At 34.1% G+C, this 16,178-nt stretch overlaps 1 long non-coding RNA gene across 1 annotated transcript in view; it reads left to right on the top strand.

Moving 5' to 3' along the window:
* Positions 1–16,178, top strand: part of LOC138701146 (uncharacterized) — a 228,951-nt gene that overhangs the window by 154,849 nt on the left and 57,924 nt on the right. The window lies entirely within an intron of this gene.

Below are 16,178 nucleotides of genomic sequence, written 5' to 3'. Positions count from 1 at the left end.
GATTTACTTCCAAACCGATCGCTCTACTTGCTTCAAGTAAAATTTCCATGTTTTCCCTAATCGTTTGTGTATTTTCTCCTAACATATTCACGTCATCCGCATAGACAAGAAGCTGATGTAACCCGTTCAATTCCAAACCCTGCCTGTTATCCTGAACTTTCCTAATGGCATATTGTAGAGCAAAGTTAAAAAGTAAAGGTGATAGTGCATCTCCCTGCTTTAGCCCGCAGTGAATTGGAAAAGCATCAGATAGAAACTGACCTATACGGACTCTGCTGTATGTTTCACTGAGACACATTTTAATTAATCGAACCAGTTTCTTGGGAATACCAAATTCAATAAGAATATCATATAATACTTCCCTCTTAACCGAGTCATAAGCCTTTTTGAAATCTATGAATAACTTATGTACTGTACCCTTATACTCCCATTTTTTCTCCATTATCTGTCGAATACAAAAAATCTGATCAATAGTCGATCTATTACGCCGAAAACCGCACTGATGATCCCCAATAATTTCATCTACAAGCTTTATAGGATAAATATTAAAATTACCTCATGATACTATTATTACTATTATCATTAGGCTACTATTACTACTGCTACTACTACTATTACTACTATAAAAAAATTCAAATTATGGTTTATTTAACGACTCTCGCAACTGCAGAGGTTATATCTCGCCGGTGTGCCGAAATTTTGTCCCGTAGAAGCTCTTTTACATGACAGTAAATCTACTGACATGATCTTGTCGCTTTTAAGCACACTTAAATGCCATCGACCTGGGCCGGCATAGAACCCGCAACCTCAGGCATAGAAGGCCAGCGCTATACCAACTGAGCCAACCAGGCCGACGGGACCCTGGATGATTAGTACATTTATGTATATATACTAATATCGATTGTAAGAACACAAGGGTTATATATCCATAAAACAATTTATTATTTGTGGAAAATGACAAAATACGTTTTTGATAGTAGTCAGTCATGGAATTTTACCTTTTTTGTCGTAATCATTTTTATAGTATTTCCTTCAAGGAAGGACATAGTATCATTGTTCAGAATGAAGATTACACCAAGACATGTTAACCAGTGCCTACCAATAATTAATTTGTTCAATTTTTCGAAATACAACTTTTGTGCTTTTTAAATTATGGACCAAGATTATGCAATCAGTTCATAGAAATAAATTCAGAATTAAGTAACTTTAATAAAATGTTCGTTAAGTGAATTAAATATATTTCTTTAGATTGAAACTTTCCATTTTTTTTTGTATAGATGTTTTTTTTTTCAGTTTCTGTTTACAGTAATTTTAATTATATCACTTAACTTATAGTATTACATCATGTAACTGGAACTGCCCCAAGGACGAGCATTCGCTCTTTTGGCTGCAAACTGTAGGCCTATATTGTAAATATATATGATGTAATTTTTAATTTAGATTTCAATAAACTTCAATAAGCAGGCACGGTTTAGTCATTATGCACCCTCTATTATCCAAGTTGACAGATGTCCCTGGTAGCTTTCGTGAATCCGACGCTACTGGTGGGTCTCCTGCCTCAGCCCCTGACAGAACCAGGTCGCATTTCTCCTGATAACGAGTATCCTGATAAGCTCTAGAGGCCCGGAGCAATAATCCTATTCTATATCATTGTCGAAAACCCGTATACTACTCCCAGCCTATTTTAGTATTGCAGATGATAGATGAAATTATGGGGAGGTGGAAAGTGCTGGTGAAACAATAGAGGGAAACGGGAGTAGTTCGACAAAATCCTCTGCAAAGTTTGTTTTGCCCACCACAAATTCCATCACGACCTGGCCGGGCATGGAACCCGGACCGCTTGGATGGAAGGCCAGTGCGCTAGTAATAGAGCCTCAGATGCGGCTCACCAACATGCTTACTAGAGAAGCCAATCCAATCTGCAGACCTTACCTGCAGTGAGTGAGAACCAATGATCAGACTGTCTTCGATCACACTTCGTTCACTACTGAAGACGTCAGTGCGGGTCCATCCTCTCTAGCAACTAGTTATTTTATCCAACAGGACAATTCCCCCTCTTCCACGTCGAAGAGCCTCGGGAAATGCAAGAGTCCTAGTAGACAAGGCAATTGAGCTCTACTACATTTGAGTGTTCTAGACCAGTGATGTTTAAAGTACTGTCCCCGGGCCAGTTGCGACTCGCCACAGGATTCCAAATTTGAGAGTTTAATGAAGAAAAACGAAAGAAAAAATATTTCTTACTGGTTTGTTTTTATTTCTATTTTATAGCTTTGTGACCAGTGGCCAGATATTAATACGCAAACTATCCACGAAATTTGAATTAATATACAGGATGAATCAAAAGTCTGGAACCATATAAATATCTTCCATATGTTTGATTTTCGATTACTATAGGTGTTACCAGTGTTTGTAAGACCAAATGCTCTACCAGTGACACATTCGATTCTGGCTTTCAGCTATCTCAAAAGCCGCCATTTTAGTTGCAACTTTGAAATTTTAAATGGACTCAAAATCATGTGAAATTTTCTGGGAAAAAAAAAACAATGGTACAATTGTTTCGAGATATCCCTAATCGTTTTCAAGTTATTTAAAGATAACTGTAATTGTGATACAAACATTAGTTACTGCATCTACAGATATTTTGTAACATGGTACAGTACTAAGGAGGCTTTGGAAAAGGTATTTTTATACAATTCTGGTCATTAACTTTTGCTGCTTTACTGTATGGTTAACTTGTGACAGTTTCAGTGCATTATTGTGATTATTTGAAGCTTTCTTGTAACAAATTTCTTGATATTTAAAGAGGTTATCAAAATGTGCAGCAAGAGTTTGTTTGTGGTTACTCTACAGCAAAGAGTAGTAACTTTTTTCGTTGGTGACAACTTTGGTGGTTCATCCCGAAAATAATGCTTATTCAATTTGTACAAAACACACTCAAGAAACCAATTGTTGGAGTGGGTGCATATTTCTATGTTAGATGCATCTAAATTACTTTCAGATCTAAGGAAGAAGTCTCAGATAGGTTATAATGTGTATTTGTATCCTCAATTGTCCAGTCAAAATTGAAAGCCCTTGAGAAAGATGGCCTAGTCAATGATTCTGATGTCAGAAAAATTGTTGCAATATTCTACTCAACTTGTCTACAATATTTAGATCAATGGACCTCTCAATTTTCTAAAGTAAGTGTGTTGAATTGGGCAGGTCTTAATTCTGTGTTTTAGTGGAATGACATACAGAAGTCCTTAGATTTTTTGGTTAAGTACACAGCGAAAGAAATATATGAGATAGCCCTTTTTGATTAAATTGATACAACTCTTATTGATGAAATTTCGAATGTCAGAGAATATAATAGCAGTCAGTAAAGTTAAAGAATGGAATACAGATTATATCTACGCATTTGAGGTGGGTAGAAGTAGCCTATTTGAGTTTGAAGAGAAAAACATTGCATTTAGAAATGTAGCTACTTTAATAGAATTTTCCTTGTGTCTCCCTGCTACAAATGCCCCAACAGAGGATATTTTCTGTGGACAGACGAAAAATATCGGCTAAAGCCAGAAACACTGAAATACATTATAATAACAAAATGTAATTTGAATATTACTTGTAAAGAATTACATGATTTGCTTCTTGGTAATCGGAAGTTATTAAGGGGAATTCATGCAAGCAAAACATATGTATAAACAGCAATACAACAGTAATGTACTAAAGGCTATTGTATATTTTGTTGTTTTTGTTTTTGAGATGTTAACATGATAATTTTTGGCATGAAAAGTAATAAAATGGTTTGATGATATAATTTGATAAATACACCTGTTTTTAATTACTGACATGCATTAACTTACGCCATAACTAATTTACTAATGTATTATTTAAACGTTTTCATATAGTAAAAGTTATTACTGTCATTAAGTGACTTGCAGATTGTAATATTTATATGAAAAAAAATCTGTGACCTGGTTAATAGATTGTATTAATACTAGATGGATCTAGTCTGGCAGTGACTGTTTGTCTGGAAGATTCGTAGCAACACTTTTGGTGGTGGACAAATGTAACATTTTAAAATTCCATTTCAGAACGAAAAGTTACATTTGTTCAGATCATATTTTTGCACATTTAAAGGATAGAAACTTAAATTATTTCAATCACTTACTACCATAATACACTACTCTCTTAAATTGGCTGTGTATATTGGAAATTAAATCAATGGCTTTTCCAAAACACGCTATGAAATGTTCCATATAAAACAATTTCTTTTTTCTCGAAAATGAAACAAAAGCGAGCAAAATTGTATTAAACTATTTTGTTTCAAAATCTCTCAAAGAATAACCCTCTGAAATTAATGACATTACTTTCGGTTCACTCTGTATATTTAAACAGCTTGGAGGAGAAATTATAGACTACTTATTTAACCTTGCATTGTTTGCAGTTTCTTTCTGTCTGGTTTTAATGTTATTTTTGTATTGTTATATAAGCTCTATTTAACGTACGAGGCTTTTTTATTTTAAATTTAGTTGGTTTTAACGACGTTGTATCAACTACTGGATTATTTAGTGTCGATGGAATTGGTGATAGAAAGATGTTATTTGGCAAGCTGAGGCCAAAAATTCTACGGTTGGGGAAAATCTCGAAAAATATCTATCCAGTCCAAGCGGGAATCGAACTCACATCCGAGCGCAGTTCACTTTTCAACAAACTTGGAAAACAGTGGAATGAAAAGGCAATGCAAGAACCCATAAAACAAGTTCGAGAAAAGACGTGAGAGACGATTCATCTGGATTCAGTATTACGGTTGGTAAAACACCTTCTAATGAAGATGCTGAATGCTTGTTCCGTGCTTTCCTTAAGGTGCGTACACACTTAGCGAACGAACAACGAACGAACGACAGACGATTGCATTCGTTGATTGAAATCGGTACGTGTGTACGTCGCAGCAAAGGCAAACCGATCGTTTCGTTTGCCTTCGGAAGTGATCCGTCGCTTGTCGGTACATCAAAGGAAGTTGGTATTCGTTGTGGACGGGATTTGCCACTAGCTTGTAGTTCGTAGCAGAACGCAGCGCTTAGTTCAATTTCACAGGATGTCGAAACTGGAGTGGACGGAAGACGCTGTTATAAATCTTATTAATGCATATAGGGAACAGGAAACTTCATGGAATCCCAAGTATCCTACTTACCACAATAAAGTAAGAAAACATGATGTTTGGGAACCTATTGGGAAGATGTTCAGCTGCAAGATAGGCGAGTCAAACACGTGCAAAATTTGAAAATTATTTTTGTTTATTTATTTTCAGTGGATACATGTTTTTTGTTTATTGTAGGGAGCAGAAGTCAAAAAGAAAATTGAAAATTGAATCCCTACTGACATCATTCCGGAGGGAAAGACAGAAGTTCACAAAAAGAACTGGAATGGGAAGTGATGAAGTGTACGAGTCAACTTGGTTCGCGTATAAACATATGTTTTGGACAAATTCACGCCCAGAAAAAACAAAGTTCCAACCTTGTGACCACAAAATAAATTATTGGCACTGAAAAGTGTCTTTTCGTAAGCATGATGCGCACAAGACAAACACAGACAAATCTCTCTTTTTAGTATTTTAAGATAATTATTGTCAGTGAGGTATCCGTGTACTGAAACTTTCCCCTGGGGCCTATTTCATAAAAGTAATAATTTAAAACCATTACTAAAAAGGTAATAACATTAAGTAATATTATTACTGTTCTGTTTCATAAAAATAAAAGTTAATAATATTATTTATTACTGTAAACGCTCATATTATTACTAAAATAAATAATAATATTACTAAAGTGTTTTATAAAGCAGCAAAGATCATTAAATTTATTAATAATATTAACGTTAGTTCCATGATTGTATTTTAAGTAATAGTTTAATATTTTGTAAAAAGTAAATGCCAATGTAAGGTTAGATTTTGAAGATAAACCCACGAAAATATTTTAAATGGATAATTCTGACTCAAATAGTGATGAAGAGGGAGTGTTTGTCCGAATTCCAAGAAATTTTAGACAACGAATATCCTACAATCATATGCAAGAAAGTTACGAATATAATGAAATAGTTGACCTTTCAATTCGAGAACTTTTCGGAAAAAACTCTGTTTCTTCAAGTTATTGTCACGTCTTTTCCCCATTTTAAAAAGCATCAGAGACAAAATGAATTACTAACAAAGTCCCTCTCCATACTTACAAATACTTACAAACTGTCATAGGCGTCAATGTAGGTGGACCAGGCTGAAATTGAAAACTATCTTATCTAATTGTAAAAGAGGAACAATTGGAAAGGATGAAACCTAAATGAAATTCAATTACAGTATAGAACTGTTAGAAAGTAATTACTGTATATTTTACATTATTTTATGTTATTTGAATGATTGAACTTAACGTTTTTCCCTCCTTTCTCGTCATTTTTTAAATTATAATAATTGTTCAGAAATATATGCCTATGGAACATTTACATCACAAAATACAGTAATATTAATATTTTCTGTACCTATTGAAATATTTTTTCAATGTATACTTGTGACAACCTGAATCTATATACTATTCACTAATTAACATTGTGAAGATCTTGGTGAGCCAAAATCTTTTGCAGTCATATATCAACAAGTAGATCTATTACAAAATATATGGACTACTTTAAACCACCGCTATTGAGGGCATAAACTAAAATTAACTTACGAGATTTATAGGTACCGTATCTACAATTCCACATCACAATCTCTAATTAGAACATATTTGCATTTTGTATAGTCAGGTAACTTCTTGAAAATATTACTTCAACATAATCAGCAATAAAAACTCATTAAGACAATTTCAGTATTTTTATTAATTTCGTCATAACATTAATCTTCTACAACATCCACACCTTCAAACTCGAACACGATATTTTCTAGGAACGACTTCACCGCGTAAGTACTTATGTCGTTATTGCATTACTTATTTATTTTTGGTAAGAGTAATTTTTATGTGTATTTATTTACGCTTGCACCAATAATTTTTAAGCCTTTTTATATAAGTACTTGCGCAGTATTCCGAATTATAACGGAACTTGAAATATCTTACATAAGACGCTTTGCAGGGTCCACTAACCCTGTCGTTAACACTGTCCTTAAGGCTGCTACAATATTGTCATCAAAAGTTTTCACTGCTTAACATTTTCATATGGTACTTCTTTAGATAACGAGGTGCAAATTTTACACACGCGCGCGCACACACACGCTTCTGTCACTGATACACTGTTTTTGGAATTGCAAATTTACAACAGCACAGACGTGAAAAATTAGGAATGATAAATATTTGTTCACAATATTTTATATTTATCATCTTATTTCTTTTACTCGTAAATCAACTGAATCAAATAACAGAAACAATAACTTCGAGTTGCAGTGATTTACAATCTTATGTGAAATAAATTGTCTCCCAAACCTTCACACATATTACGATTTACTCTGTTGTTGCTATTAAAGATAGTACTTCAAAACTTATTTCATTCAACAACTGTTAACAGAGAGAATAATATAAATAGCTGTAGAGTGCAGACCAACTTGGTTATGTTTGTCAGCCTTAACCTCAAATCATCTGGCTACTGTACGTATTTTATGACTCGTGCAAAACGTTTATGAAACAGAATTTAGTCGGTTAATAAAATTGTTTTCATGACTGTAATACTATTACTTAATATTATTACTGTGTTTATGAAACAGGCCTGCACTTGCTATAATTATATTTTCGTCTGCCTTTATAGCGGACAATCAGCGAATGTGAATGTTTTCTGACAATTTGCTGATGATTTGTACGTCGCTTCAAACAGCGAACGAACAACGAAGTTTTGCTTCACCATTCGTTCGTTGTTCGTTCGCTAAGTGTGTACGCACCTTTAGAGCAGGTCGTTTTGACTTTGCAATTTTGGTAATCTTGTAGCTTGTTAATAGTATTCCATATTTGTACCTCCATTTTTATGAAGGGAATATGTTAGATTTTGAGTAAATTATTTTTTTCAAACATTTCATAACATCGTACGAACTTCTAAGTCCGGTGTACCATTCACAGGGACATTCAGCAATAAATAGAACGATACTTCACGTTCAGTATTGAAAACATGTAGGCCTGGGTTCAAAAAAAAAACAAAAACGAAATGGTATTCCATATTTTAATACTTCCTCTATATAGCTGTAAATATATAGAAAAACTCAAATTTTATATGTAGGCCTGGGTTCAAAAAAAAAAAACAAAAACAAAAACAAAATGGTATTCCATATTTTAATACTTCCTCTATATAGCTGTAAATATATAGAAAAACTCAAGTTTTATTTCAATAAAAAGTAAATTTTTTACATTCATGTTCTTCCTTGGTTTTGTAAATTGTGCCTACATATTGTTGTCCCAATTTCTTTGAAGTACCTAAGTGTTCCACACTGGTCTATGCAATTTGCTGTATAATTTTCGGCTATATCGTGAAAATGATAGATGATAGCACCTGTTTTAGAACATAGGCTTAATTTAAAAACTTTCTGCGTGCTGAATACCGTTAATAGATTTAGCAAAGAGAATTATTTCTTTGTCTACTAGAGCAATGTATACGGTGTTGATTCCCAGTGAATTCCTTTCCTATAGGAGTCATTGCGATGTTATTTTGTTTTTATCCCATATTGTCTCGTACTGCGGCCTTACATCATACCGACAAAGAATACTAGAAAACTAATCTTCATTGTCTAGCTTTGCGTTGACGTGTTATTATTTCAGTGTCAGGGTTACAAAACACATCAATAAGAATTAAGAATAAGAAGATAGAGAAGAATACGAATAGGAAAATGACAAAAGCGAAAGAAACAGAAAAAAAGAAATAGAATGAAGGGGACAAACAATTTAAGAACAAAAAGGAGAGAAATTTTAAGAAGAAAATCAAGAAATGAGAGGAGAAGAAATAGAAATTTATGAAGAAAGAGAAGAAAGGAATATTTAAGAAGAAATATAAGAAAAAAGAAAAGAAGAAGGGAAACGTAAGAAGGAGGAGAAGAAAGAAGAAGAGGGAATATTTAAGAAAAAAGAAGAGAAGGAAGGAAATTTTCAGAAAAAAGTGAAGAAGAAGAAATATCAAAAGGAGGGAAAAAGAAATAACAAAAGGAGGGAGATTTAAGAAGAATCATAATTATTCCGCCTTTCCCCCCCCCCCCCAAAAAAAAATCTGATGCGAGGACTTTACTTCCCGATTTTTGAACCCGAAATTTCTTTAGGCTTGAAAAACCAGAGTCTTTCTATTCTTTTGATGTTTCTTTAGGTAGTTTCTGATAGTCGTTCAGGCATTTAAGGGTTAATTTTCCCATGGCTAAATCGTGATGTACGGTATGAAAGACACGTTCGTAGGAAATTTTCAGTGTCAGCACAATTCGTCGATCCTGTATTAGACGGCATCGACACTGTGTGGAGTGTTTACAGAAACAGGTCTTCCAACACGGTGTTCATCTTTGGTCTCCGCTCTTCCTCTGTTAAATTCCAGAACCCAATTCTTGTGGTGGCGTAGAAGGACAACCGCTTTTTCTCTTTTTATAACTCTAAGGCGAGCGTCGAACGCTACTGTAATCCCTGTTACTAAAAATAAAAACACGTTTATTAAGTTATTTTTAGTAACAAGAAATACAGGAGCTTCTAGTTTTTATCTTAATGCATATTAAGCAAGTGAAAGCTACAATTCAGTGTATCTTGCTGGTCTAGTGTGTCAGTTTTACTTTCAGAACGAAACAGAATTACTAAGTAGATGAGACATATAGGCCTTACTTTTTATCTGGATATCACTGCAGCTGTGAGTTGTTGAGTCGAAAATGGCGGCTCCGTTGAGTTGGCTGCACTTCCTTTAGTCCAAAATAGCGAAGGGATATTTGAATCCTCGAATCCTGAAAAAGATTCGTGATTCGAAAACTCGAATTTTCGCGCTTTTTTTTCGTAATTAGAATTTTCAAATTCTAACATAAGAAACTGTTAAAACTTTGGAAAGTTTCCGACGTCCAATAGAAGCATTCACTAAAAAAGAAACTGCGATTGTTCCAAATTCGGTAGTACTCGGATCACTAGTATCACCTTGTGACAGCCCTGAGTGACACTGTTTTCAGTATGCCATCTAGCATCCACCGCTGTGGAGTAACGGTTAGCACGTCTGACCGTGAAACAAGTGAGCCCGTGTTCAAATCCTGGTTGTGGCAAGTTACCTGATTGAGGTTTTTTCCGAGGTTTTCCCTCAACAAATCGAAGCGTTGGACCTCGGATTCATTTCTTCATTATATTTACACTTCACCTCTTTCATAATCACCTCCGTTTCTTTCCTATGTTTCCGGCTTGTCCGATGTAGAGTCCGCTGAGGGCTGCCACCGAACTTGGGCCCTATGGATATGTGGTCATTCGTTGCTGGTGGTAGTTTTATGCACCGTGGACTCTCCAGTGTACTCATGGTAACTCGTGGGACCGGGGTTGAGGGACCGCAGTGAGATCTATGTAAAAAGGTAAATGGATCATGTAGGCTGTAGGGGAATTCGGAGACGGCGCGCAGGGGGGCTTAGGGCATGCAGACCATTCCATCCCGGGTAGTACAATGGGCCCACCCGAGCGGCCTGCGTGTGAGGACACCATTAAGGCTGGTTCACAATAAACCGGGAACGGAAACGACAACGAGAACAGAAATGTTGTTAAAATAAATGTATTTAAATGTGAACGTTCATAATTAACTATTGTGGATGCTCACATTTAAATACATTTATTTTAACATTATTTCCGTTCTCGTTCTTGTTGTCGTTTCCGTTCCCGGTTTATTGTGAATGAGCCTTAAGTCTGAAGCCGTCTTCACTGCCGTCAACTTACTTTTCAGTCAGTATTTTAATGACCACTGTAAATTGTTCAAGCCTTCGGAGATTGTATTTAGTCCTTTAATTGCCTCCTTATTTTCTTAAATAGGTGGTTAGGACTGTAAGTTATTTCTTATTAAATTATTGGAGGAAAAAGTAACAATGGAACTAGCTTTCTTCTTGCAATACAAAAATTTCATTTATAAAGGAACTATTTTCATAAATAAAAAGAACATAGCGAAAAATACTTTCAAATAGAGCAAAATAAATATTTCGCATAAAATACAGAGGAATTTTATCCACCAGACTTCCCATTAAAACTATCACTGTGGATAACCTTTTGCTAACATAAGCAATATGATCATTCCATTTCAATTTGGAATCTATATACATTCCCAACAGCTTTACAGATTCACCGCCTGGATATTCATTAAGTTCAATAATTCTTAGAATACTAAAATACTTTGTCTTGCTCCGTAAGTTTTCGTGTCCTTTGGATCTTATAAGTGTGAAACTTCAAATTACTATAGTTAGAAGGCCACTGATGAAGACACCATACCGTGTTGAAACGAGCCCATCTGTCATTAAGGTATATTGCCTTTTTTAAATTTGTAACACTTTTAACGTTTTAACTTAAAGTTTTATAGTTTCAAAATTTATTAATTTTAAACTACATAAACATGTCTAAAATACTTTCATTTGTACCAAATTAGGGGTAATAGTTTTGAAATTATATTTTTAATTATTTTATATTGACGTCACTAAAAAGACTCTTGTGTCGAAATTTTCAAAGTGTTTAGTTCATATTGGCTCAAAGCTTGATAATAGTTATGCGAATAAATTAATAAGTTTTTTGAGCTCAGTCTAAATATAGTGCCACAATAAATTTTTAAGTCCACACCTGTGGAGTAACGGTTAGGGCGTCTGGCCGCGAAACCAAGTGGCCCGGGTTCAATTCCCGGTCGGGGAAAGTTACCTGGTTGAGGTTTTTCCGTGGTTTTCCTTCAACCCAATACGAGCAAATACTGGATAACTTTCGGTGCTGGACCCCGGACTCATTTCACCGGCATTATCACCATCTCATTCAGACGCTAAATAACCTAAGATGTTGATAAAGCGTCGTAAAATAACCTACTAAAAAAAATAAAAATAATTTTTTTAAGTGGATTTTCTTAATTTTTCACCATTATTTCACTATAGTGGCCCCTTAAATTATTTGAGTTGTACTTCCCATTAAAGGTGACAAAAATGCTCTCGCATTTTCCTTCTTTCTTTGAGATGCAGTTGAAAAGGGGGAAGTTCGAAAGGGTCATGCAGCAAGTCTACAATACATATAAATAAAATGCAGACGCCAAGTTCACTTTATTATAAACAGATGATCAAATATAATGCAAAAGCATTAAAGTGTATAATTGAAGACAATTGTTAAGTCAGAAAATAACACAACAAAAACTGAATTTATAAATATTTAAAATTAATTATGCAATCTCCCTTCTTGTATGCCTGCTTACAGTATGAATATCTCACAGAATAATAGCATTAATTTCCATAACCAAATTCTTACCTGATAATAAAAAAACTACTTTGAATGCCAGCAGATTGTCATTGCTGGTGATAGTGTTATGCACCATGAACTGCAACTTTAAAATCTTATGCATGTTGCGAAGTGTGAGGTAACAACTGACGTAAATACATTAATTTAGGTACTAAATATATAGCTACATTGAAAATAAAAATAGTTAGGACAAATATAAGGGTATTACGTCAAATAAATACTCATGCACGATAATGGCGTGAACATTAGGCACGAGAGAAGCCGACAGTGGGGAGTAATGGGTGAGTCAAAAGCACGTAGACACCTCACTATTTTTGAAAAGAAATACTATTTAAACTTAAAGTAAAAAACGTGTACAGCATCTACATCAATGACAAAAATATTTCACTTGAACTTCCAAACAAAAATAATAAAAATTTCCCTACTCCTTTGCTCTTCTTTCATAAGCAATGAAAATGAATGAAGTTTGAAAGGGTCAGTCTGTGTTAAAGCAACTTACTTAGTCGATTTCGGAAATCTAGCCGTTACCATGACAACCATTGAATTTGAGTTCATAGAATGGGCCACTTTTAAGGCTAAGTGCAATATCTACAGGACCGGCTCAATTGGAGCTATATTTGGAGGGGGGCATGTTCACAGATACCTGCAAAATCTATGCCAGTAAATAAAATGTATTATATACTTATATCTTATTATACTCGTACACCGTGTCCGGGCTAGAGGTATCAAGAAATAAAAGGAAAACCTGACAACCACGAAGAGTAATTAACTGAAAATTTGTTTTAATGTTATATAAAACTCAAGTTTAACGTCCAGTTCAGTATATCTCAATGTGAGCACCTCTTGTTGCTCTGCAAATGTCCGAGCGATATTCCAATTTCCTCCAAGTGTTTTTCAACATTTGAGGCGTTATGCTTTATAATTTTCCTTACTGTGTGTACTTAAAATATTGTATTCATTGTATGCTTTGTACTGCACTATTTTATTATTACTATTAATATTATTATTATTATTATCATTATTATTACTACTATTCTTATTTTTATCATTATTATTATTATTATTATTATTATTATTATTATTAATTGTCTTATTTTTTATACTTTATACTTTGTATGTCTCATTTAATTTGACCTGCTGTTCACATTTTATTGTGCTTTTCTCTTTCTTTCTGTATGTTATGGTATATTATGTCTGATTTCTACTTACTTGTTGTTTACATTTTATTTTTATTATCTTATTCAGTTTTGTGTGTAAAATTGTAGTGTACTTTGTTCTTTGTAACACAGTTTTACTCCTGGTTGAGTGTTAGAGAAGGCCGTATGGCCTTAACTCTGCCAGTTTAATAATTCATTACTATTATTATTATTATTATTATTATTATTATTATTTATTATTATTATTATTATTATTATTATTATTATTATTATTATGCGGTCAATTGCTAACCTGATGCGTTGTCTCAATTTTAACAAATTTTGGATTAGATGTTGTTGATACACAAAGTCCTTGATGAAACCCCAGGCGAAAAAATTCAACGGAGTCAGATCAGGAGACCATGGTGGCCATGCTTTGGGTCCGCCTCTTCCAATCCAACGACAAGGAAAATTTATATGAAGGAAACTGGTGGCATCATGGTAATAATGTGGTGGAGCACCGTCTTGTTGAAGTGTTCATCCAAGGGGAATTTGGGGCACAGTGAAATTTTCTAGCATATCAAGGTAACTGTGGCCAGTCACAGTTTTCTCCAAGAAGAAGAATGGACCAGTAATTGCAGTGTGCATTAACCCCATCCAAACATTAATTTTTTCCGTGTGTCTTTGATATTCCACTTCAGCACGAGGGTTCTCGGACCCCCATATACGGTGTTATGGCGGTTAACTTTACCACAAAGATGGAATGTAGCTTCATCACTGAGTACCACTTCCTCAAGATGTAAAGAGTTTTCGTCAATGTGTTGCAGAATTTCAATCGCAAAATTTTATTTTAATCTTCTATCGTTTGGCTGAATGCCGTGAAGAAGCTGGAGCTTGTATGCAACGTAGTTTGAGTCGTTTATGGAGAACGTCATGAACAGTTGATTTGGGAATCTCAAACTGGTGACTAGCCTATCTAATGGACTTCCTTGGGCTCCGGTTCATTGCAGTTCGTATACGATCGATCGTTTCTTCGGTTATTTTTTTCTTGGGATGTTTGCCTGTTTGTGGAATCAAGTATCCTGTCTCTTTAAGAGTTCTATCCCACTGCAAAATTGATTTAGAAAGTAGGTGGATCCGTGTTGAATTCTAGACGAAATCGACGTCGAACTCTGGTACCAGATTTAAATTCAGCACGCACTTCACTTTTTGCTGTTATGTCCATATTTTACGTTCGCTTAGAATGATTAGTGTTAACTGTTAGCAATTCGTGACATAAATAGCAATGATAAATCGTATCTTTTTTGTTTTTGTTTTTGTCTTCAATTTTCTTGCTTTGTTGTGTAGATTTCTAGCATTGTTATAAAAATAAAATCTTGAAGACTTTCTGCATCCTGTGCCATACATACAGTAGAAGTATATAATAAAATATCCTTCTGTTAATAAATGGTGAACAATATTATTTCTTGATACCTCTAGCCCGGACACGGTGTACAATGAAAATCAATAAAAATATGTATTTTATAAAGTGTATGTGATTTAATGGAAAGCAAGCGTGCAAGTAACCAAACAATAGTATATTACGATACAAGATTGGATAGTGTTTTTTTTCAAAAAAGAGGAAAAGTTTGAAAACCGAGGAGAGCGAGTTTTTCAATTTCCGAGATTTTGTAATGTATTTCGCAAACGTGTATTGTACAGTATTTTCTGCAAGATAGTATATTTTGAAAATAATATAATAAAATGAATTCAGTAAAATTAACTTCTAATATTGGCGGCCGTTTGCTGTAACAACGAAAAAGACATGTCGTGCAAAAAATAATAGACCTATGTTGATTATCTTTTGATAGTCTATATAGTTAGAAAATCTCCTGTTATGTTTACTGAGAAATGATGTGACCAAAATATTACATTTATTTTTTTATCAAAATGTAGAAAAATTAAGAACAACGATTTTACGAAATGATTTATATAAGTATATTTTTTATTTATATTAATTCTAAATATCACTTAATATGAATAAATAATAAAAAGTATATTATTACTGTTACTGCATTTAATTGGAAAAAAATTATCTTCATTGCTTTTTTCTCTGCAAAGACTGTTAGGATTTTGTCTAAGTTTCATGTTAATTTCATATTCAATGGATATAATTACCAAACTGTTAAAAACTTCTTGCTACATTGATTGAGTGATCAGTTTAAGCTGCTAAAATCTCCTTTCCCTTGATGCCACATTTACTAAGAGTGTCAGGAAAATCCAAAGGGCAATAAATAAATTTGTAAATACAACAGACGTTTTGTTGGTTGTAAGAAACTATAGTATCTTTGCGTCTGAGGACCCCTTAGATACGGGGTATGATTGGTATAAATCGGTTCAATCGGCTTAAAGCCGACTCTATCTATTCCGGATCCGGCTTTGGAAATTCGAGGCAAGAATATAGAATATGGGAGGGGGACGTATTGCATTCCTTCTCTGATACTATTCGTAGAAATATGACGAATAGAAAAGTATAATTACACCTTGCTTATTTGCGCACGATTTTGAAAAAAAAAAAAAAACAACATTTTGTGTTAAAATTTTGGTTTCATATTTCATGAAATTGTCCAGTTGTTTTTCCGTAGAATAGGGTAGAGTAAGT

Source organism: Periplaneta americana, chromosome 6, assembly GCF_040183065.1.
Source record: "Periplaneta americana isolate PAMFEO1 chromosome 6, P.americana_PAMFEO1_priV1, whole genome shotgun sequence".
NCBI classification, from domain to species: Eukaryota; Metazoa; Arthropoda; class Insecta; order Blattodea; family Blattidae; genus Periplaneta; species Periplaneta americana.
Note: the sequence above shows the minus strand (reverse complement) of the source record. Positions and strands in the feature narration are given on the sequence as shown.